General features: G+C 31.5%; 4 pseudogenes; 3 read left to right on the forward strand and 1 right to left on the reverse strand.

Moving 5' to 3' along the window:
* The first annotated feature begins 56 nt into the window (after positions 1-56).
* LOC145615187 (vacuolar iron transporter homolog 4 pseudogene) lies at positions 57-869 on the forward strand (annotated as a pseudogene).
* Positions 870-8,750: 7,881 nt separating this feature from the next.
* Positions 8,751-9,362, forward strand: LOC145613719 (vacuolar iron transporter homolog 1 pseudogene; annotated as a pseudogene).
* Positions 9,363-13,154: 3,792 nt separating this feature from the next.
* Positions 13,155-14,081, forward strand: LOC145614446 (vacuolar iron transporter homolog 3 pseudogene; annotated as a pseudogene).
* Positions 14,082-23,150: 9,069 nt separating this feature from the next.
* On the reverse strand, positions 23,151-23,519 carry LOC145613720 (putative lipid-binding protein AIR1B pseudogene; annotated as a pseudogene).
* Between the last annotated feature and the right edge of the window lie 303 nt (positions 23,520-23,822).

A 23,822-nucleotide genomic window follows, 5' to 3' on the forward strand; every position in this document is an offset into this window, starting at 1 on the left:
ACAATTTTCGAATTTATCCAACAAAACAATCACTTATTTTTTTTATCTTCCTTATAATGGAGCCTGGACGAACCGTGCATCGTAACACCGTTGAGCTTGAAACAATCCGAGCAAACACCGTGTATGAAGACAACAATCAAGGTCAAAAACGCGCTGAAGAGGGGGAAAGCAATGACTTGGACTACACGAAACGAGCTCAGTGGCTACGAGCTGCGGTCCTAGGGGCAAATGATGGGCTTATTACTACAGCCTCCCTAATGATGGGTGTAGGTGCAGTGAAGCAAGATGTTAAGGCCATGATACTCACTGGATTTGCTGGCCTTGTTGCCGCTGCTTGCAGCATGGCCATCGGAGAGTACGTGTCGGTTTACTCGCAGGTTGACATCGAGCTAGCTCAAAGGAAAAGAGAAAAGAAGGATGATAAGGATGAGGAGGAGGAGAGTTTGCCAAGCCCTATACAAGCGGCATTTGCTTCTGCCCTAGCGGTTGCTGTTGGGGCCGTGGTGCCGCTGCTGGCGGCATTGAGTGTAAAGGATCATAAGGTGAGGCTCGGGGTTGTGCCGGCGGCTGTTACGGTGGCTTTGGTGGTGTTTGGGTGGTTAGGGGCGTATCTAGGGAAAGCACCTATATTAAGGGCTTGTTTGAGGGTTTTGTTGGGTGGTTGGTTTGCTATGGGTATTACCTTTGGCCTAACCAAGTTGATTGGGTCCCATGGGCTGTAACTTAATTACTACGGATCTCTAGCGATAATTTGGTAAAAAAAAATTAGATTTTTTTAGTCTAAATTTCTTCTAAATGTATTGTTTTTACCAAATTGTCGCATACAATTAGTTTTTTTTTTGTTTTTTTTTTTTATGTTTTAATTAAACGTCGATATAGTAGTATTTCTGTTTTATGAATGTTTTTACTGATGAATGTTTTTATACCATTTGGATAACAATGTTGTGATACTTTGTAATATGTATTATTTTTGTATAAATGTTTTTACTGATGAATTAAGCTTGGAAATGCATGCATAAAGTTGATTCATATTCAGTCCTAGGGAAAGATATATATATTAGTCCATCGTCCAAAGGGCCGTTTATGGTTGTATAGGCCCATTATTTTGATGGAGTATTTATGGGTTTTTAAGATTTTTTTGTATACATACTAGATGAAGCCCGTGCGATGCACGGTTCGTTTGAATTTTTCAAAACATTTTTTTTTTATTTATGTGCTAAAATTTGTTTCATATTTAGATAAAATTTCTAATATTAAAATATAATATTTTATTTTTAATTAGTTTAAACTTAAAAATTTCATTCGCCAATTTTACTTACGTGGCATTTGAACTATTAATTCTAAAAGAAAATAATAATCTCCTATTTGATTGGCTACAACCAAAATTTATAATCCTACATGGAGCGCTATGAAAATTAAATCCTACGTGGCTTTCTAAAAACTCGGGAAAAAACTCCCCTTTATATATATATATATTAGATAGATTGCATGGTTAGTATAGCAATATAACTCTTCATTTCTCTAGATTTTTCTATTAACTTGTATCATGTAAGTCATTTAAATGTTTAGAGAACTCTTGAAATTGAAAGCAACTAAAAAAATATGGTTTGTGATAAAATATTATGACTAAAATTAAAGAATGATGAAGAGAGTTCCAGAAAATTCTAGCCATTTCTTTCAACCTTCATTCTCAACTATAAATATTAGTGATGGAAATTCAATCAAGATATACACATAAGAAGCCATACTCATACAAAAGCCTTGCTATCAACCCTGGCATCCTTGTATAATATCAAACTTCTCTACTATGAATCTACTTTTCTTTTTTACTACTCGTTAGTGAGAGTTATTATACTACGATCAGTAATCGCCTCCTAACATTTTAGAAACTTGTTTTGAATTCATCTTTCCACGTTAAATATTATGTGTTCTGTCCTTACTATTTGTTTCGCCTTTGATTATCTCCTTATTAATCTCTCTATCACTACGTCTTTAATTTGTTTTCGCCACACATTCACTAACTCTAACACTTGTTGATGCGGTGTCGAAACGCACACAAATTAATAATAATTACCCTAAGACTACTAACTTGTAATTAGTGGAAGTAGGGGTCGATCCCACGAAGAATGTGCTTGCAAATAACTAAGAATAAGATCCAAGACACTTAACAAAGACTCAAAACAACGAAGTAAATGATTGGGGGGGTGTTTAAGGATAAAAATCAACTAACAACTAGGAACTTAAACTAATAACAACAAGAACAGATAAGGAACTTGAGATACTCAACAACTATATATAGAAATCCACCAAGCAAATGTATAATCACAGACATAATACTTAACCCTTTAGAATAGCTTGACTTATGGAACAAGTTCCTCTGTTTTCCCTTATTAATGGTTAGATCCCGTACGACTTTCACTAACCCTAACCAACAGATAACCCCTATACTACGAGCAAGGAATTTAACCTGATGACAGCATTAAGAACTAGGAAAACATCAGGACAAGACAACCACAACACTCCGGAACTTACGTGATTTGGCCTCGATCAAAAATTACTTTTCAATTAATAGAGTGGAACGCCCTCCTCTACAATTGTTTGCTACTCGATTAATGTTCCCAAGCAATTACGGACTTAGTAGTATTAATTAGCAAAAGAAATCAGACCCAAACAAATAGTTGTACACCTACTTATAAGAAATCATCATTCGTATGAACAAAACAATAATTCAAGAATACTCTAAAGCATTAATCATTAAAACCAACAATACTCGTCTCAAATACTTAATACATGGCTTCAAACTAATAGTTACTGAGCATAAAAAGCTAAGGACTCATAATACAAAGATAAGAAAAGAAAACGAAACAAGAACCCATCAAGTTTCTTAGATTCGGATCTGAGTTCCTCTCAGGCAACTCCGAATTCCTTCGCTGCAATGTATCACGAAGAGTGACCAACGACTCCTAACCCTAGAAGGGTTTTGGAGTGAAGCCTCCCTTCTCTCTCGTCTCTTCTTCAGTGCCTGGCTTGTTTTCTCTATGATTTCGTGGCTTTAAATAGGCTAAGAGATAATTGGGAATCTTTCAAAGATAAGGAAAGTAATTAGATAAAACTGTGAAAAATATATCTCTTCCATATCTTAACCAATTGATAAGATCTTCTTTTCATTCATATTTATCTTTTCCAACAGCTGTAGATCTTGTGAATTATTCCCCAAGATTTCCCAAATTCGTGGATTCAATGAACCTAGACGAACAAAACGTGCCCAGCAAGCTGTTTTCATCTCCGTCAGTTTCTCAAGTTCCTCGGCAGGAACTTCCAATTGTGCTCCGCATTGACTCCTTCATTTGGTTGATCTTTTTACCTTCTAAAGCCACTCAATAACCTATCAAAACATACAAATGAGAAATAAGCCACAAAATATCAAAAACCTAAATAAAAACACTAAAATGCTAAAGGAACTTATCCAAAATCTAAGGAACATATATATAAAATAGTGTCAGAAATGACACTCATCACTTGTCATTCACATTCGTCAAATGTTCATTTCGAAACATAATTGAGTACTCTTTAGCATATGCACTTTAAAAAAAATTAAGATATCTCAAGTTACGTATTATTATAACTTTCTAAAAAATATAGGAAATATATAATTTCAAGCATTACATCAACACGAATCTAACGAACTTCAATTTCATTTTCCAAGCAATCTTTTAAGATTTCAAATGACACAAACAGTTAAAAATGGAGATTAGAGAAAACAAAAACTTGTCGCTGACTATGTATTTTTAATAAAAGTACACAATACATAGATATTTTTACATTAATGTATAATTAGAGTATAAATGCGTTATTCATCTAACAACTATGCATCTATTATATTGCACGAGTTTAACCAAATAGTATATATATACAATGGCGGTTCTAAGCCAGCGCGAGGTGGTCGACAGAATAGGGCCCCAAATTTTAGGGTCCCCAAAATTTTGGATATAGCTTTATTAGTTTCAGTAATATACTAGAAAATTAAATTGGAGCAGTGGTTAAGAGGTTTGAGCTTTGTGTAAAAGGTCTTAGGTTCAAATCCTAATACCTTCATTAATATATATATATATACACACACACACATTGACTTAACTTTTTAAAACATAGTCTACCAAGGATATTAATGATTTTTTAATTTTACCATTGAGAATTTAAATTAATACAAGTCTACCAAAGAGAATTTCCCAAAATACTTTTACTTTAATTGATTTAACTCTTTTCTTCTGTTCTTATTGATCGTTTCCTTATTAAATAATTGCAAAACTTGATGCAAATTTTTTTAATGTAAACATGTATATTAATAAGCTCATAAAATTATGAAAATAGGTGTTATTGATGATAATTTGTAGATTAAATTATAAAATCATGTTGAGACAAAACTATTATGAGAAATTAAATTATATCGTAATATTTAAAAAAAAAACACATTGATGAAATGAATTCACATTATAATATGTTTTTTTCTACTAGGAGAGTGTGCCAAATTATGATTCTATATATAACTGAAATATTGTACTTAAGGGAAGAACAAAAAAAAAATTCAGTGGACAAGAAACAAAATGGTTGAACAAGGCTTAGAGGTTGAGTCTAAGGCAACAATTTAATCAATTGAAAGCATTCTTTAAGGTTTTAAATTGTTTTTTCCAGAAGTTCATGGTAACTACGAATAATTTAAGTTGACATTTGATTAGGACACCAATAAAAAATGTAGCACGCACCAGCCCGTCTTGTGTATGGCTGGCCACATCGTCTGACTACTTATAAAAGAACAAAGTACGTAACCCTTGCAATACTGACTAACTAATCCCTGTAATGCTTACCGAGTAACCCCTTAAACACTGACCGAGTAACTCTATAACACTGGCGAAGTAACTCTTTAACACTGACCAAGTACCCTTATTATACTAACGAAGTAATCTCGATAATGGCTAGCCACACGGTGTGACCAACCACATATAAGAATTTGTGAGCAAGCATTATTGTTTAGAGTGTGAAATTAAAGTTAATATATTTTTTTTTTACAAAGTTAATCTATTAGAGTAGTTAATGTTTAGAGGTGAAATTTAATTTAAGGGACTTATGTAAAGGATTTTGGAGTATTTATATTTTATCGTGTGTAAAGCACAATCCTTGATCAAGGTCGGAGCCACGGGGGCCGGGCCTCCAACTGACGATTCTTGTATTATGTCAAAGCTGCCCCCCTTAAGATAATAAAATATAGATGAAATGTCAACTTAATTTTATTGTTGTTTGTCATAGCTCAGTGGTAGTAGATGATTGAGGGGCTGAACTGAACTGAACTGATTGGAACTGAACTGGATATTTTATGAGAGAAGGAAATTAGGAGCTGAACTAAACTGAACTGATTGAAATTGAACTGATCTGAACTAAATTGAACTAAAACTAAGCTGAAGTGAACAGGCCTTAAACTTCGCATTTTACCGCTACAAGGTCCAAAGTTCTATTCCTACCTAATCTTTTATTTGCATTTTTTTTTGTAACTTTAATTTCTTCAATTAGCTTTCCTGTATTTCTTTTGATCCTACGGAGTAACATCTTTCATTTAATTACTTGTAGTTTTTCCCACATTCCAATCTTTTTGTTTTAAAATTACTTATCAATATATATTCCCACATTCACTACGAGTAACATATTTCTTAATAACATTTTTTAAATAAACTACTCCCTGTCTCCCTTCGTCTCTTTTCTATAGCTAAACTTAGACATTTACGGTCTCCATTTTATAATTTTAACCACATATATATTCAATATAAAGTTAGTAATAATACTTCTAAAATAATATGATATGATTTTGATGTTTATATTAGTGTCTTTCTACAGTCAAAGGGTTGAATGTTGACCACCAAACTCAAAATGTAATTAAACTTATATAAAAGACGAAGAGAGTAGTAAAAATACGATCAAAAATAATTTATAATAGTGCACAAGCGTAAATTTTGCAATGAAACATAATTATAATTCAATACTATTTAATAATACAAAGTATAAATTTCGGACCCCTAAAGTTTAAAAACCTAGCTTCGCCCCTATTTGGTTAAATTATCATTCAATATTTTGCACGTCTCCAAGAGCATTTGAGGATAAAAGGGTATTCTATGATATTTTAATTTATTAGGATAATTTAGTTTAAAAATTTACAATCTAATGAGAATTCAACTGAATATATACAAAAATTGAATAAATTATATATTTATGTGCATGCATGGATGCACCATGTCACCTTTCGGCCCCTAAAACTAAAAGAAGATGAATTCATAAGACATGCATAGAGCACGCTACATTTTAATTACACCAACACCATTGTAACAAACTATATTTGTCCCTATATTAATTAATTAATCAATTAGATCAGCACTAATACTTTGTAACAAATTAAAGCAACCTACTATTTATGGCCGCGTAAATTTTAAAAAATGGTGAATAAGTTTATATTATACAGTGTTTTATTTAACATAATTAGAAAAAAGTTATTTGATTATATATAAAGTTATACTTAACTTGTAGTATATAACCTATAGTATTTAAATTTAGTTTGATGTACTTATTTGAATTTATCAACTATAAATTAAACCTATATCCAATAAGGGAAAAAAAAAACAACTATGATCCTACACTATACATTACCATGATTTTATTTTAACTATATTTTATCCCATCATATGATCATGAGCTTACGTACATACGGACCTATTGTTAATAGTGTACGTACCCATGCAATTTTAACTTTACAGCTTTCCTACCAAAAATTTTAAAAAATGGCCCAAGCACAATCTTCACTAATTGTCCCGTTTACTTGGTGTATAATAACATAGAATAGCGAGGTGTTGGTCTAACCTAAAGATAACTACCATTGCAAGACTTTTGTAATTTTGTTTGTGCATGCATAGTTTTAAGAAGGGTTTTGGACAACATATGAAACTGAATAAACTAATTAATACAAGTATGTTAGTGGACTAATTATTGTTTAATTGTTTGTGGAAGAGATAAACAACAAAGAGTCAGTAAAATGGGATTATATTAGCAAGAGAGAAAAACATCATTGAATTAGTGCCAGAGAAGCTAGTGGCCTGACCGGAAAACAGAAATTATATATACCAATAGTTACATGTCAAAATAGAAAGTGGTATAAGTTTTCAAAATGAATGAAAGAGACAATTGTTACAAGTATTTAAAAAGGACCCGAGTAAGTGTAACTAACAAAAGAGATAGTTGTTGCAAGTATTTAAAAACGACCTAAGTAATTAAGTATAACTAACAATCAATCACCGCACACTTATGAGATAATTTTATAGAACAAGAAATTGATTAACTGGAACTTCCTCAATTAAGAGGCAAGAAAAAGACCATGAATTTAAAGTTAGTAAGTTGGATTTGGTGGACTCCAACACTATTTTTTGTTGGTTGAATTCTTGTGTAGAGCACACTCTAATTTATTATACTAATATATTTCTAAGTGTATTCTCTCTCAGCAGTCCATTTTCTAACTAAGAAAGTTATGATTTGATGTTTCTCAATAGTGGTCTATTTTAGGTTCATTAATTAGTGGAGTAGAAATTGTAGTTTATAAACTACTAAAAACTACAAGTAATTGGTTGGATGATATCCTTTATTGGTTGAATGATATCTTCTATTGACTATATAAACTACAAGTAATGATATGAAAGATTTATCATATAAACTACTGTAAAATTTTCATTAATTTAGTTGATCCGTTCTCTTAATTTAAAAATTAGAATAAAAAAAGGGTTTTAATTAAGTAAAAAAAAGGTGAATATGTGAACAAGATAAACTTCCTTTCCGCTAGGGTTGCTTTTATAGAAGATGGCACATGTCCGTTTTCATAACAACTAGGTTAGCTCCCGTGCAATGCACGGTGATCTACAGTTATATATAGTATTTTATTATAAATTAGTCGAGAAATAATAAAAGTATGTGATATGTCGATTTTTTAATTGTAGCTTCTAATACACAACTAAAACAAAAGTAGGCAAAAAATCAAAGCTATATATTTTCTTGCTATAAAGTAGGTCACAAATTACTGCGAGTATGATTTTTGGTTTATATTTTAGAAAGATTTGTGAAATCTTTTTATTGTAAATATTATAATTACTACTTATTAATATGGAATATGTATATAAAATAATGTTATTTTTGTAAATAATTTGATTTCCTTAATCAATAATTTTTTTTTAAAAAAAAAGAAAAATAACTAAAGACACACCAGGAGATGACACGTGTCATTGCTAGTGTGTCTTTTAGTATATAGTTATTGATGATTTGTTGACTAACGTGAATGTAACATGAACAATTGAACACGAAGATGAACATATGAATTATGATGGAAGAGTATATGTATAATCAGTGATTCATCGAAGAGTATATGTATAAGTATAATCAGTGAATCTTCAACCGGGGTTAAAAATGCTAGTGTCATTGATGATGTTGTGGTTTTGTTAGGTACATGATTTAATTAAGAAAATAGTGCCTGTTTACAGGTTTCTCGTCATCAACATTAAACTAAATAATCTTGATTAATATTTTACATTTCAGTGGGCAAACCACCTAATAAGCTAAACATATATAAATAGCATAGTTTAATTTGTGTAATAACATATAACTCATTAAGTCATCCGTTTCTTCTTTTAGTAACCCCTTCTAATTTCTAATTACACAAAATTAAAAAAAAAATGGAGCCAAATCAGTTAGTAAATACTACCATGAAGCATGAAACAACCCAACACAAAACCAACCCCGACGAAGAGATGAGCCAATGTCGCATTGAGCGAATAGCCAACGACGAAATTGAGTACAAAAAACAAGCTCAATGGCTTAGAACCATGATCCTAGAGACAATTGACGGGTTGTTTACTACCACGTCACTTATGATGGGTGTTGGTGTGATCACAAAACATTATCATGTCAAGGGTATAATAGTACTTTGTGGATTAGCGGGCATCCTCATCGGGGCAATTATCAGGGCGGTGGGTGAGTTTCGGTCTATTAGTAGTCGGAGTAGAGAGGCCGAGAAAGGATTAGTGCATCCTTTACAGGCTGCTGTTTCGTCGGCCCTTATGTTCTCGGCGGGGGGCATGATCCCTTTGATGGCCGGGTTGTTTGTTAAGGGTTATGTTTTAAGGTTTGGCGCGGTGGCAGGGGTGATGAGTATGGGTTTCGCGGTGTTTGGGTGGTTAGGGGCGTTTTTGGGTGGTGCATCTTGGTTTAGGGCTGGTTTGAGGGTTTTATTGTTTTGTTGGGTGGCTATGGCTTTTACACTTGGTTTAATTGTTCCTCAATGGTAATTTGTACTTAACATGTTATTAGTTCGTTTTCATATGCTATATCATTGTATATACTCAATATATATTATCACTAAAATTCATCTATACTTGTTACCTCGTTACAATTATGGTTATTTAATAACATTATATGTTATCTCATTATTACTGTTATTGTATCTCGATAGCAGTACTTGTTATCTCGTTACAATACATGATCGATCACATTACTTTACAAATGGTGTAATTACGTATCCTAAACAAACAAAATGGAATTGGATACAACGGTTTAATTTAGGATCAAGTTCGAGATTCATTGCATTGTGATCCTTACAAGCAATTGGCACATGGAGTAGTATCAATTTGTTTAATCTAAGCAAGGTGATGAAATAACATTAGAGTTTGAATAATCTCCTACATTTTTTTTTCTTTTTTTTGTGGTGTTTAGAGAGCCACGAAGGGTGGGGGTGAGAATCGATCCCAAGATTTTCTGGAAGCGGGAAGGAAGCATTAACCACTTGAGCTATCCCGGCCCTCACTCTCTCATAATCTCCTACATATGTCACTCTTGGAAATGTCACTAATAAAAAAATAATCATAAAAAACTCGATCCTGGCTAAGAACTTAAACTTAATAATTGTGGATTAGTGGAATTTAAGAATAACCTTATTGGTAGACAAATCTTTATTTGTTTAGCTTTAATAAAAGGGGTGCAAATCGTTTCTCTCCCATGCAATAACATGTCCCTTTGCGTGTCACGAGTTTCCTTATAATATCTTCCCAATAGCTGAGTGAGAAATTGACAGGGCTTTCAAACTTTAGATCATTTATGTCGTGTATCTATTTGTTAGTGATTATTGTCATTAACATTAGTAAAAATTCATTTAAGATTAAAAAAAATAATAAATAAATAAACAAATAAAAATAAAATTAAATAAATAAATAAATAAAAATTAGAAAAATAAATTCGGCACACTCCTTGAGTTCACACCCTTTAAAGATTAAATAAAATATAAAATTTATCACTAATAATAATGACACATATATCTCAAGAAACTAAAATAAAAAAAATTGACACATTCAATGAAGCACAATATCCAAACATTAGTATGTTAAATCATCTAATGGTATACGAAATTTGTATAAAAGTGTACACTTAGCATGAATTGAGACAAATTATTTAACACAATCATACATGACTAGACCAATTCGATCTATCTCTACGTACATAAATCATGCATTAAAGAAACGAAGTCAAATTAAACTAACTTATTTGATCAAAAATAGTATCCAAAGCCAAATCGTGCTAGTGAACAACGAACTTAAATTATGTAGTAGGAAGTTAATAGGTAAAGAGTAAAGACAGAAGATAATAAGAAACACTGCGTCTTGTGAGCGGCTGACCACACTATGTGGTCGCTTATAGAAAAACAAAGTAATCTCCTTAACACTAACCGAGTAATCCATGTAATACTGACCTGATTAAACCTTATAACAATGTTCAAGCTGAGTAATCCTTGTAATACTGACCAAATAACTCCTATAACATTAATGAAGTAACCCCATAACGTGGACAACTATATACTTCGTATAAGAATTGATAAAGCAACCTAAAGATTATTAAATGACTTTATACGCAAACATTGGATAGTGAAATGTATTAAGAACAGGTGGGTGGCATATGTGTGGAGAGCATAGTCTTGTAATTTACTATTCCGTCATGTGTATGCGCTCTCACACCGTAAGTGTTGAGACTGTATAATAGGGACACACTCTCTTTCGTTTTTACAACTATTACGGGCTTCAATTGTGCTCTCCCTAATTATTATTATTATCTACTAATGTTTTTATGCTTTCTGCCTCAGCAATCCATTCATATTGTTTGATTATAATCAACTTTTTCTATTACTTTGTTCGTGAGAAATTAATAAATAAATTCATAATTATTTTATTCGAATGTATAATTTTTAATTGAATTTGGACGTGCAATGGACATTCAAAGATTTGGGCCAGGGTCATTTTGCCCTTATGGATCGAGAATTGAGTTTGAATTTTGTAAATTCTCGTTTTGCGCGTAAAAAATGCCCAAGTTTACATGTCTTTTAGCTTTTGGCTTTGGACTACCTAAGTTACTAATAGCATCCAACAGCCAATTTTACCAAACATGTTTTTAGACTAATAAAAAGTCAAACAGCCAACAAAAAAAAGCTAATACAAACAGCCAGTCAAACCAGCCAATAGCCAGCAACCAATTGCAAAACAAGGCCTTTATCTTTTAGATGTGAAAATTATTTGAATAAGGTTTTTGGGGTTATTTTGACCCTTAATAGTTCAAATTAAGCTCAAAATTGACCAAAATAAATCCCAAAAAACACATCTTTTTTTTTGTGTTAAAATGCATCGATTTGACCTTTAAAATGCCAAGCTCGATAGTATTTGAAGCCCACTACATTAGATTGTATATAGATCTACATGTAACTAGGTTAAATGACAACCTATATATATATATATATATATATATATTTGTTTTTTTAAAAAAACATTACATATGCTTGTTAATGCGAACTTTGATTAATACTCTGTAATTGTTAATTGGAATTGAGAATAAGTTTATATTAATTGTAAAAATATTGATATTTAAAAACTATACCTTGAACATTTTGAGCAATATTCCACATATATATGGTTGAATATGGTTCTTTTCTTATTTTAAAACTTCAAATAACCCCACATATTTAATTAATTTCCTTAGTCAAATATTCTTATGCATGATTTCAACTTATTTAAATATCAATTGGCAAAAAAAAAAAAAAAATTATAGATTTTTTATATTAGAAAATATATACTAGGTTAGATCCCGTGCCATGCACGGTAATTTCAATATTTATCATTAGTTTAATACAATTATTTTACTATAAAAAATAATATCAAATTGCAAAATAGTATGAAAGTTCTGTAATTACAATTTTTTTGAATCTTTAAAGGAAATAGAGGAAGAAATGCATGCACAACTAATAAAAATAACCATGAATTACATTACAAAGTTATAGATAATATTACATTATTGTATTATATGACTTTGTTCCCGTCATAAATTAAATAAATATATAAATCTTTATTCAATGTGTAAAAATGAATATACTTGCCAAATAGAAAAAAAATATTATTGTAAAGTAAGTATTAAATTAAATACTTCTCTAAGAAGCTTTAAAAAAAAAAAAAAAAAAAAAAAGATCTTTTGGAGGGAAAATTTTTAACCAGGTTATGACAAGTGTCATTTCAGGTTTCGCCTTTAGTATAGGTATATTGATTGAGGTGAATCGGTAAAACCCCACATGACTAATTAAGTATATTTATATTAATAAAGAAACTTTTTTGAGTAATATTAAAGTTATAATATCTTAATTAATAAGATCAAAATAAATCAAACATGTATAAATCAATAAATTGGTCATAATGAATTATATTAATAATAGTGTATAAAGTCAAAATGAAACACAAAGATAATACGAGTACTAAGTATAGAGTAACAAAAGCCTATGATAACTACTAAACCACCCTTTTAAACTTATGCATCAAAGCCAAAAAAAAAAAATAATTCCACTTTCCTTAAATTATTGAAATAGTGATTTTGACGACAAATAAATTAATAAAGTTACTAGCTAGTGTTTTCATAAACATGTACTACTACTTATCCATGCATCTTTTGCTTTACCATAAGATAAGTAGTGCTCATCCCCACTATTATTATTGCCTCTCTCAACTTCCTATAAATCCCCATTTTATTTGTAGGCGTGTGCTCACCATACTCTTTTAATTAACTACAAAACTCATCTTACTATTATCTCATATTAAAAATATTTGAACTCCTCTTTTTATTACATTAAATATGGCTACTAAGCAAAAAGCTCTTCCTCTGACCCTAGATGAAGAGAACCAACATGAACAAGTTGTTAATGAAAACAACGATTTCGACTACTCGAAACGTTCTCAATGGCTTAGAGCCGCGGTCTTAGGAGCCAACGATGGGCTCGTTTCGACAGCCTCACTCATGATGGGAGTAGGTGCAGTTAAGCAAGATGTCAAGGCCATGATACTTACCGGGTTTGCTGGCTTAGTTGGTGGTGCTTGTAGCATGGCTATCGGAGAGTTTGTGTCCGTGTATTCCCAGCTCGATATCGAGGTGGCTCAGATGAAACGTGAGAAAATGAAAAACGGAGGAATAGAGGTAGAGCAAGAAGAAGGTGAAATGGAGGAGTTGCCTAATCCATTGCAGGCAGCGTGTGCCTCGGCTTTTGCCTTTGCGGTGGGCGCTATGGTACCGCTGCTGGCGGCATCGTTTATTAAGGATTATAAGGTGAGGCTTGGGGTGGTGGCGGCGGCGGTTACGTTGGCTTTGGTGGTGTTTGGGTGGTTAGGGGCAGTTTTGGGGAGAGCTTCGGGTTTAAAGGCTTCTTTGAGGGTTTTGTTGGGTGGTTGGCTTGCTATGGTAATTACTTTTGGTTTAACTAAGTTGGTTGGGTCAAGTAGGTTTTAAAATTTTATGCATGTAATTGTATATTGTTGCTTAATTTTGTATTTTTAGTTTACAAGTTCTGGCTGTGTCACAATTTATACACTTTCCTTTGGCCATGTTATGTGATTTATATAACGTCGTAATGAAACGTATATTCATGTGGTTAGATCTTATCAGATTTGTCATAATGTATATTTTTTTAAATATCAACTCTTATATATTTTGCTTATTGTTAATGCCCTTAATTAATGGTTGAATTAGTGAATTGACAAATAAACGTGACGAAAGAAAAGTGTGAAATAAAAAGAGATGGAGGAATTAAAAGTTTAGAGAAAATAATGTTAAGCACAAATCAACCATATTAATTTGGTAAAAAAATGTACTAACAAAAAACACTACTCGTATTAACTTTGGTAATAAATCAAACATAATAATACTACATATGTTTCGTATTATTTGCAACAACTTGATATAAAAGTCGAGAGGAAAAATATATAATCATTGCAAATAATATGAAACGGAGGTTGCATATAAATTTATTGTTAGATGATATAGTGGTGGGAATTCCTAACAAGATGAATTAATACTTTGTACTCCCTCTGTCCTAGTTTACTTAGCTTGCAATATTTTGACTAAACACGCTTGCCGATGTACAAGATTGACCGTCAATATATTTTATTATATACTTATATAAGTTATAAAAAGTTTATATTAATAAACAATACATTAATTAAAATAGATCCAACAACATCTTACATGATTACATTGGCTTTCATATAATAGTTAAAAAAGATAGCCAAAGTGAGATGTGTGAATAGTACAAAAGGTCAAAACGTTGTGAGTAATTTGGGACGGAGGGAGTAAGTATTTTGACTCTTTTTAAGTCCAGTCAACTTATGCAAAGTGAATCCATCAACTTTATGAAAATTTTACAGTATTCATTTTTATTAAACTAACTACCCCAAAGTACCACTATACTTAATTTTAAAGTCGGTTTGATTTATAATTTTTGTTGGTCAAACTTATTAGAAAAAAAAAATTGAAAATTAATCAAAAATGATTTTTCCTTATAAAAAATGAGTTACATTCTTTAAAAACAGGAAAACAAAATTAAAAATTAAAAAAAAAAAAAAAAAAAGTTGCATAATCACGTAACGCGGATTAAAATTACTCCGTATGAAAATTTGTACGGAGTACGATGAAAAGAAAAGCAAATGGGACCTTTTTTTAACTGGGCTCTTCAATGGATAAACCACAGGACAACAATACACAATAGGTTCGCTTAAATACAAATCCAATTGTGACCACAGAAAAAACATGAGAAGAGCCCGTCAAAAAAAAAATGACGAGAAACTTCTAGTTTTGTTTAAAATAGAAATAACCCCATTAAACCTTAAACCCTAGATTTACAGAATTAAGCAGTAAATTTTGAGCGATCTATCTGATGTAGATGACTTCCATGATCAGTCAATTAAAGGTATGCAATTGATATTTTCATTTAGTTTATAATCTATAATTATGAAAAATTTGAATTTTACCTCTGTAATTGCCTTGAAATGATTGTAATTATGGGTTAAGGAAAACTCCAAAAAAAAGTTTAAATCTTTAGAATTTTCTGTTAAATCCTGTGTTTGGTCAATTGTATATTCTAAGTTATAAGTTATCTGATTTTTGTTTCTTTAATTCTGTTGATTATTTTACAATAAGATATGCGATCGAATATAAAATACGGAGTAATTGTTTGTATTATAAGTATATGCTTTCAGGTGCATCTAATAATACTATGGCTTCACACATATCTATTGCACGATTTTAATTGATATCGTGGGATAGCTTGAGTGAAGCTAGATTGAATGATCTCCTTAAAACCAATGCAACCAGTTTATACGTTGCATTGTACGTTAAGGGAACTACATTAATTTGTAATCTAATGTCACCCGAAATTAAATTTCATGTACACTAATTTTTTATGTCCGGACCGAAAAATTGTTGCATTTCCAAAATAATTCGGTTTTGAATTATGATTGGCACAATTTGCAATGAGCTAGATCTATTGTGAAAATCATGCTATGATTTCTTAGTTATGACGTATGAGGGGTTGGAATAATGTGCCGACTAATTATGGTTGTTAATCGTTATGGATGAAGAAACAATTTGTGAACTAGCGAAGGTCTATGATTTTGAGTTTTTTTCCCTGTGCATAAAATTGATATTCGCAAAACTATTGTTTGGAAATTACACCAGTAGAAAAACATAAATGAACACCGGTTTTTCGCTCCAGTAGCATTTTAGAGTAGTGTTTTGCTCTTTGTCATTTCTCTTGGGGTACAAATTGAAGACATATATACCCCTTGATTTACAAAGTTATGTAAATTAGACTTATTAACTTAGATTTTGCTCGACATATAATGGCTCGTAAAGTCATGTTTCACTAGCTGTGTGGACATACATCCAAAGCCTCACCGTAAAAGCTTGGATATGTGATAAGCTCTTATATGTTCTATGTTCACTATGACTGCTAGTATAAACAAATTCTTTTCACCTACAAGACTACAATGGCTACATCCTTTCTTTGAGCTTACAATGACTAAGTGACTAATTAACAACTTTTCACTTCTAATCTTCCAAATTTACTACTGAATACTTCGTTTGGTTTCATTATTTTTCCAACACTTAAAAAACTTTTTATTAGTTCTTATTTATGAAATAAGGGTCCAATTTTAAGGAATTAAATGGGGCTCCATATGTTATTGCTCTGCCCCTAAAACTCTAAAACGACAGACAATAAAAGGGAAGAGAAGATTAAGTAAAGTAATTTGTAATTATAATTTTTAGTATTTTTTTTTAACGGCCGCAAAGCAAGATATATTAATCAGAAGACAGAATGTCCATAAGTACATAAGGGGAAACCTCTCTAGGGGCATGGTTTTCCCACACTTGCTCAATCCCAAATGGGCATGATTATAATTTTCAGTATTTGATTACAATGGAAAAAAGTAAAAAATGAATTAGCATTCCTTTTAATTTTCTTTTCCTTCTAAATTCATAAATTTAGAAATTATATGACACTCCATTTTTTAATACGGAATGTTACATAAATTTTGAAATCAAACATGGGAAATTCCCTTAGTTTACATTTCTTCCTCTTTTAATAAATTATTTTTTGATGTTCTACTATATACACTCATTATTTCATTAGGTAAAATTTTTGAGAAATAAAATAATAATAATAATGAAATATGTAATACCCCAAATTTTTGAGTATTTTAAGTAAACGATTTCTTTCAAAAAAATAAACTTTTAAATTAATTATTAATATTTTCAAATTGTATAATAATTATTTTTATTTTCGGATTTATTTAAAAAAAAATTGATTTTTGATAATTACAGAATTTGGTTTGAAAATTGATAAAAGGGAATTTTAGAAATTTGTTTATCGAGATTACGTAACAAATTCAAGATAAGTTTGACCTTATCTAATGAAATTCTAGAGCCAAAGCTAAACAACTCAAATTATATAAATCCCCTTAACCTCAAATTTCGTTACTGTGCTTGACCTCCAAAGAACACCCATCATCTCTTTCAATCTTTTCATAGGTAATCTATCTCTTGAAAGCCCTAACCTTACCTTTCACTAGCAAATCATAGCTCAACACCATAATCTACCCTTGTTATACTATCAAAAGCTTTTCATTGAATTATTTCAAAATTAAATAAATAAATTTTGAAGCCGAAGTACCGAGTTCAGAATTCATATGCAACTCGCCACTTTCCACCTTGTTTTGGTTTTGATAATTGGTCCGCTCGATTAGACTTTGTGTTTTTTGTGTTGATTTAGTGGATCTTGGGGTCGAAAGTTGGTGATGATGATGATATAATATCTATCATCAAACTGTTCAATTAGTTAGTTTTTTTTTTTTTTTTTTTTTTTTTTTTTTTTTTTTTTTGGGTGATTAGAATACGGGTGGTGATAAATTAATCTTACGTCCAATTTTTATATTAGTCGTATAATTATTTAACTTGGAACTGTTTATGTGCAGACGGAGGCTACTAGGTGAACGATTCGGAGGTTAATTAACTTGAGTTTTTATGCACGATTAAGGTAATTTTCAATTTCTATCATATCTAGATTCCCATTAGGAAATGGTTTCTAAATATTGTGTGTCAACTACGTATTTATGTAATTATATGTGGTGAGTGTGCTATTGTATGATATTATGGAATTATATTATATACTAGTTTTCTATTTTGTGTACTAGTATATGTATTTTCGAAAATCTGAATATTTGATATCGTATGAGTTTTTAAAATAATTAAAATCTTGAGAATCCGATGATTCAGTATGTGTAATTGATGGTCTCCAAGGCCTATTGGGAAATGAGTTGTAGTTGGTATGTCATATAGAATGAATATATTTTAATAATACTGAAATTGAAATACTGTTACTTGGGATTAAATTGATTTGTGCAATACTTGTGTCTAGTGTATTCGGATGGTTTAATCTAATAAAATGCAATGAAATTAAATCTAAGAAGAGAAATGAAACCCAAAAAGGTGAAGAACAGGTTGTCCAGTAGTAGTTATGGTTGCTACTAGTTGGTTTAAATTATTGTATATTGTTGTTAGTCTTTCTTCTAATTAATGGGTATTAGTGAGGGGTGTGCACACTAGGGACATTCTGTTTTATTTTATGGCTATTTGGGGTTATGCGTGACTTTCTGTGAAGTAGGTGGTGATAGGGACTAGTCCCGGATTACTGGCATTCTCTTTCTCTTTCTTAACTAAAGTAATAATTTATTATATGACAATTTGAATTTGGTTGAGTATTATGAGACTATATTATGTATAAGATGTTTATGAGACTATATTATAATGTTTATGAGACTATATTATGTATAAGATGTTTTCTAACTAAAATTATTTATTTTATGGGATGGAGTTGAAATTACTCATTTTATCTGATTTTTGGGAGTTTTCTCCTTTTCTTGTTTCTGATTATTTTGCATGTTGGTAAGAGGGTACTCTGTTACGTGTGAGGAAACGTTAGAATAATTACGTAGCAAGACAATTTAGTTTACTTTTGAACCTATTTATTTTTCCTTTTAATTATTGTTTTTAAAATAGTTTGCAGATTGATGTAATGACTTTTTTATTTTGTCACCGGTTAGACCACTTACATTATTAATTAGTATTTCGTTTTACTTTGCATTTATTTTCTTCGGAGAATAAGTGTAGCAGTAACACTCCCAAGGTTCGAAAGTTGTATTTGAAAGTTTAAAAAGGTTACTCTTATTGTTTTTAAAGACTCGAATTTTGGGGGTGTTACAAATTGTTATGCAGAGCCTATGTTTTTCAAAATTTAGGGACTAAAATGAATTAAATTAATGACTTAGGTTTTAAACTTGTTAATTAGTTTTGTAAATTAATCTAAGCTTAGGAAAGCCGTGAGTGTGGGAGTCATGATAAGGGATCGGTGTGTATAACAATACTTTTATTTAGTACTTATGATGTGGTTATTTACTTTCTTTTATTAGATGGTATGAGAACGTAAAACAACAAGAAAGTCAAGTACTAGGAAGAGTACACATGCATTACCTGATTCTCCTTACATGATTTGTATGAAGTATAATAAAAACATTCGACATTACGTGCACCATTTAAATATCTGTGTTGAACATATCCATTACAATATACTTGAGGGCCAATTTGATTACCTCATTTCGGAGAGACGATCTCAAATTCTTCTACACACGCTACTTGAGAAAGGACCTTCCGCTCAACTTAAAAAGAAGTATATTGATTTATTCATTAATGGTAAACCAAATGATAAATATTATTATGATATGATGGAATAAAAATTTGAACCAAATAAACTAAACACAACTTTTCAAAAAAAATTCAATCATTATTTTCCCCTTGACTTTCACGAGCTTCACTTTCCTAGGGCTCATCCTCGTTGTCATCATCCAGCTTATAGTCAAAGTCTCGCTTGGCTTCCATCATTGCCTTGTCAAGGTATTTCACAGTAGGGATCCATCTTCCATCATAATAATATTTATCATTTGATTCACCATTAATGAATAAATCAACATACTTCTTTTTAAGTTGAGCAAAGGGTCCCTTCTCAAATAGCGTGTGTAGAAGAATTTGAATCGTCTCTTCGGAGTGAGGTAATCAAATTGGCCCTCAAGTATATTGTAATGGAAGTGTTCAATACAGAGATTTAAATGGTGCACGTAATGTCTAAATTTTTCATTGTATTTCATACGAATCATGTAAGGAGAATTAGGTAATACATGTGTACTCAAACTACAACGACTATTTCAATAACAACAATTCTCAGAGCCAAAATGGCAACGCATAAGGAGGGAATGGCCAAAAACAACAATAACAATGCTGGAGGAAGCAACCACAATGACAATGGTAGGACCAGTAATAGAAAGATCTATGTCGTGAACCAGAGTGAGATTGACTCTAATGCCAACTTTGTGACGGGTACTTTTCTTGTTTACTCAAAATCTGCTTACTTACTTTTTGATTCTGGGGCATCTTTTTCTTTTAAAGCTACTTTTTTTTTTTCTGAATAAACATGTTTTTTAAACCTTCATATTTGTGTTAAACCAATATAACAATTCTTTCAGGGGAGGTAGTTCCTTGTAGATCCATATACCAAGACATTCCAGTTAACATTGTTAGAACCAAGTTGCTTGAAAACCTTATTCAGTTTGACTTAAATGACTTTGATGTGATATTGGGAATGGATTGGCTTAGCAAGTATAAGGCTAGAATTAAGTGTTATACCCAAAAGGTGTCTATTAGGGGGGTCAAGGGAGAATAGAATCTCTTACTAGGGAGTTGTGTCAAAACCAGGGATCAATATTGTGTCTGCCATGACTTTCCATTCTTATATCCGAAAGGGCTACCCTATTTATTTATTCCATGTACAAGATGTGAGTATAGAATTAATCTTATGCCCAATTTTTGTATTAGTCGTTTTTTTTTGGGTGATTAGATTATGGGTGGTGATAATAAATTAATCTTACGCCCAATTTTTGTATTAGTCATATAATTATCTAATTTGGAACCGTTTTTTTGTAGACGGAGGCTACAAGGTAAACGTTTCGGAGGTTAATTACTTTGAGTTTTTATGCACGATCAAGTTAATTTTCAATGTCCGTTATCTTTAAATCCCGTTAGGATATGGTTTTGAAATATTGTGTGTCAACTACGTGCTTATGTAATTATATGTGATGAATGTGCTATCGTATTGTAACACCCCAATAATTCTCCCTTTTCCAAACCACTTAATTTAAATAAAATAGTGGAGAACCATTGGCATGTTACCGCCACGTGTTAAAACATTAAGGCTTTACCAAAGTATTGCAGCGGAAAACCAAACATAAGTCTTTAAAATAACATAGTTTAGAAAACGAATAAGTCAAAGCTTACAAATTGGAACCCTATAAGGCCCTTATTTAAAACCAAACCAATAATTAAAATCCAAAACGTAAACGAAATAGCAAAGCATAAATAAGTTCAACACAAGAATCGAATACTCTCAATCACACCAATCCCTTGACAATGCGTATGTCAAACCCCTGAACTTCACATCATCAAGCTAACCTGTGCATACTGCTCCCCAATAATACAAGTGTAATAATTGGATCATCACAGGGTCATTGAAAGGTGAAGGCCATGACCAGAAGAAAACACACACAAAAGCACGCAATCAGCAAAGCTGAGTATATACAACCTACAACGTACAAAACCTAGCATGCTCAATTAATTAAAGTAAATAAACATACAACGTGAATTCAATAATCAAGACTCCACACTTAAATAATTCAATTGACTCAACATACTTACTAACTAATTCCAAACACTTGACTCTATATTTAATTTAATTAATTTAGTTTGGAGTAAGCAATAGACCAGGTTGTCCAATCCACCAAATCAATTTGGTCCCAAATGACCATTTGAAATAAAAGTTTAGCGCGATGCAAGAATGGGCGCGACTCCATTCTCACAAAGTTAGTCTAGGATCCCATCTAACTTTCATTATAAAATAAAATGTAAATACCAAAAGAGAAGAGGACATGTTGGTCAAACAAGCCTCGAAAAGCCACGGGCTACCACCGTGTACCCCAACCCATAATTGTCAATACTCTAGAAGTGCACGCTTTCTAGAGTTTTATTGCTCATCCATGTTTCACTTTACGTGATTACAATTTTAATTAATAGCCGACTCAACAAGAAGACCATACATAACAATCATACATCAGTTCAATTTTAATCTTATTTAGGAAAATGGTGATCACATCACAAGTTGACCTTTAATTCCATTAAACTTTCAAATTATTCAAAATTGTTGAACATAGTCAACCCACCTAGCCATTCGGCTTAATTCACCTTTACTCAACATACTAACAAATCATGATTGAGTAATAAATAAAATAAATAGCAACCTTGTGGAATAATTAATAAATTCATTCCACTTAAACCATTCAATTCCAATCCTTTAATAATCCAAATGTGGTTAACAAACCAATCCAATAAAATTATGCTTGTATCAACACTCCATACAAAAATTTAATCCAATATAATTCAACATGTTTGCATCCATAATTCCATACAAACATAATCAATTCACTAAAACATGTTTCATAAACATAAGCACATGAATTAAATCAATGTGTAACCAAACAATTTCCATCCAAGTGTTCTCTAATCATGAAACAGAGTTTTATTGTCAATTCTATTCTCTTTTCTTGTTTCTGATTATTTTGCAGGTTGGTAAGAGGATACTCTCTTACGTGTGAAGAGACGTTAGAATAATTACGTGGCTAAGACAATTTAGTTTACCTCTAAACCTATTTATTTTTTCTTTTAATTACTGTTTTTAAACTAATTTGCAGATTGATGTAATGACTATTTTAATTTGCCACCACTTAGACCACTTAGTTTATTAACTAGTATTTCGTTTGGCTTTGCATTTTTTTTTTTTTTGGAGAATAAGTGTAGCAGTAACACTCCCAGGGTTCGAAGGCTGGATTTGAAAGTTTAAAAAGGTTACTCTTATTGTTTTTAAAGACTCGAGTTTCGGGGGTGTTACAAAATATCTGAGATCAATCTGTAAAATAAGTAAATTACTTATTGAGCAATAATTCTCGTACAAGATTACACAATTAATGAGAAATAAAAAATGCAATAGCTTAACTGAAACCAACTTAACCAAGGGCATAACACACAATTTAATCATAAAGTAATGAAATAAACATCAAAAGAAAAAAGAAAACCTAGGAATGACGTGGAGGGCATTGAAAACCATTAGGGAGCTTGCAATCACAATAGTTGACAAGAGCCGTAAGATCAACATTGAGGTTGAGGTTAACAAGGCCTAACACATTAGCATGAACCGCGGTGCAAAGGCAGGCAGCAGCATCAAGCTTAATGAGGTTACCTACAAGGCTACAACAAGCTGCCTTCTTAGGAGATCCAACACGAAGGTGAACAAGATCAAGCACATCTACACACATGTTCAACTTAAGGGTATCCGAGGGGCATGACTTAAGAGGACGGGCTACACATGAAGCGAAGGCTATGTTAAGCAAAACAAGGTTCAATGCAAGAAAGAGAGCAACTGAGGCAGTGTTTTTGGATGCCATTTCTTTTAACGATGATAAATTTCGCTTCTTTAGAATTAGCTTGAAGAGATGAACACAACTACACAAGATATGAAGTAAATTGTTTGTGTTGGATGATGAAAACTCACATCAAAATTGAGCTATTTATAGATTTTCAAGACCTTAGTATGCATGGGAGAATAATTTGTGATATTGATGAGCTGGATGAGTTTGAATTATGGAGGATCCAATAATGTTTAGAGTATCACGGATTGGTCATCGCACATGGTTTTTATATTGAGCTAAAAATATGTTTACACGTAATTTTAATTTGCATGTTATCAT

The sequence above is a fragment of the Chenopodium album genome, chromosome 25, assembly GCF_948465745.1.
Source record: "Chenopodium album chromosome 25, dcCheAlbu1.1, whole genome shotgun sequence".
Taxonomy (NCBI): Eukaryota; Viridiplantae; Streptophyta; class Magnoliopsida; order Caryophyllales; family Amaranthaceae; genus Chenopodium; species Chenopodium album.